The sequence below is a fragment of the Egretta garzetta genome, unplaced genomic scaffold (genome assembly GCF_000687185.1).
Source record: "Egretta garzetta isolate BGI_Z169 unplaced genomic scaffold, ASM68718v1 scaffold18, whole genome shotgun sequence".
Lineage (NCBI taxonomy): Eukaryota > Metazoa > Chordata > Aves > Pelecaniformes > Ardeidae > Egretta > Egretta garzetta.
In genome coordinates this window covers 3,793,025-3,794,689 of record NW_009260616.1, presented here as the reverse complement: position 1 = coordinate 3,794,689, position 1,665 = coordinate 3,793,025, and the positions used below count along the sequence as shown (strand labels likewise).

At 47.2% G+C, this 1,665-nt stretch overlaps 1 protein-coding gene across 1 annotated transcript in view; it reads left to right on the top strand.

The window, feature by feature from the left end:
- Positions 1-1,665, top strand: part of MCM9 (minichromosome maintenance 9 homologous recombination repair factor) — a 45,647-nt gene that overhangs the window by 29,849 nt on the left and 14,133 nt on the right. The window lies entirely within an intron of this gene.

Here is a 1,665-nt window from a genome sequence, read left to right as displayed (position 1 = left end):
GGGGCTGAGTTCTGCCATGAATCCGCCTGGCTGCTGCTGGAGAGCTCCACCCTCAGCGGGGCTGTGGGGAGATCGGAGTGTTTTTTACAGAGCCGTGCTGTTAAGAAGCCGTCCCATTCCTAAACTTGGAGGCTTAGGTAGCATAAAAAGAAGGAAGGGCTTAGGTAGCATCATAAACTGTGAAACAACACGTATCCCTGTGCAGCAGCAGGAAGCCCAGAGAGGAGGCCATCTTGTGTGGCAGCAGGAGGCCCGTAGATACCCTTACCACAGGAGGAGATTCTGTGTGGAAATAAATACACAGCCAGGCTCTAGTTAATGTCTGCAGGGAGCCCTTGAATGCGGTGGAACATGCACAGCAGGGAGGTATGGAAGAGCCATCTTCCTACCTGCAGGGAAAGTCCGAGCCCTGCTGGTGGGAGCAGAGCGCTGCCAGATCTCGCAGCGCGCGAGAGCACAGCTCTGAGGCACGGAGGCCCTTGGCCTTCAGCAAATACCCAAGCCCATGCAAGGTCTGGAAAGTAGATGACACTTCTGGTTTGTGTTTACAAAGAAATGTCATTGTCTGATACTTGCCTGATCTGTTGCTCGCTCCACTTTTTAATAGCATTCTCCATGTCTGACACAAGGTTAGCGGTTATTTTGCTTTTTTATAATTCTGCTATATGATTGACTGCCCAAGTTGTTTGGTGCAGAGTCCAGGAAACCAGGAAAGACTGGACGCAGTGGAGGAGATTCCTCACAACAAGCTAAGGTACACGTTATGGTATTAGGAAGCATGTATTTCCAATAGCTTTTTGCTGATTGGGAATAAATGGCTACTGTGGTAGGCTGCTGAGGAGGCCTCAGCAGCCTCTCCTCCCTGAAGCAAGGGAAGTTGCAGGGCAGGGGGAGGGGGGGGGCAGATTTTTGGGCAGGTTTTGCCATAGCATTCCAGGAGATTTTAGGCTGGTCGCATCTTGTCAGCTACAAGGATATTTTGAGCTGAACACTGGAGTGAAAAAGGAGGGCTAAAGATAGAGAAGAAGCTGGGAAATAGGGAATAGAAGGTTCAAAAGGAGCTGCACATGCTTGATAATGAGTGGCTGTTTTCACAGTTGTGCAGAGTTACTGACCTGCCATGCTCCTGGCATTGTATCATGTATAGATTTATGGATCCCTGCTGGGAACTTTTTTCTTCCACCCTGCCCTCCATTTCATCCTTGGGCATCTTTGAATTTTCTTTTTTGCTTAATGCTTGGAGGAACCCAAAATATCATAAAGAAATGTAATTGCCCTAGCTTAAAGTGAGATTTGTCTCTACTCCCTGGAGCCGGGCGTTAAAAGACGCTTGAAATATTTTTTTTTCCCAAGCTTTGTTTTGCAGCTCCAAAATATTTGTCTGTTTTAGTAGTTGATGGGGAGGAGGAGCTGACTGGGTCCATTCCATAATTTTGCCATCTTTGCATTTGCTGTAATTTTCAACTTGATCTAGCAGATTTAGTGTTCTTACCCTAATCTCTTTTGTTCAATTAACTGAGTCCTAAAACAAGATACTGTCGAACATGGGAAGCTTAACAGAATCTGTTCCACAGATCCAGGCTAACCTGCTGAATGCCAGTGGGATTTCTCAACGGTAGGTGTAAAGTGAGTTACATGGTAGAGGTTTGTGGTGGTGCTGCCCTC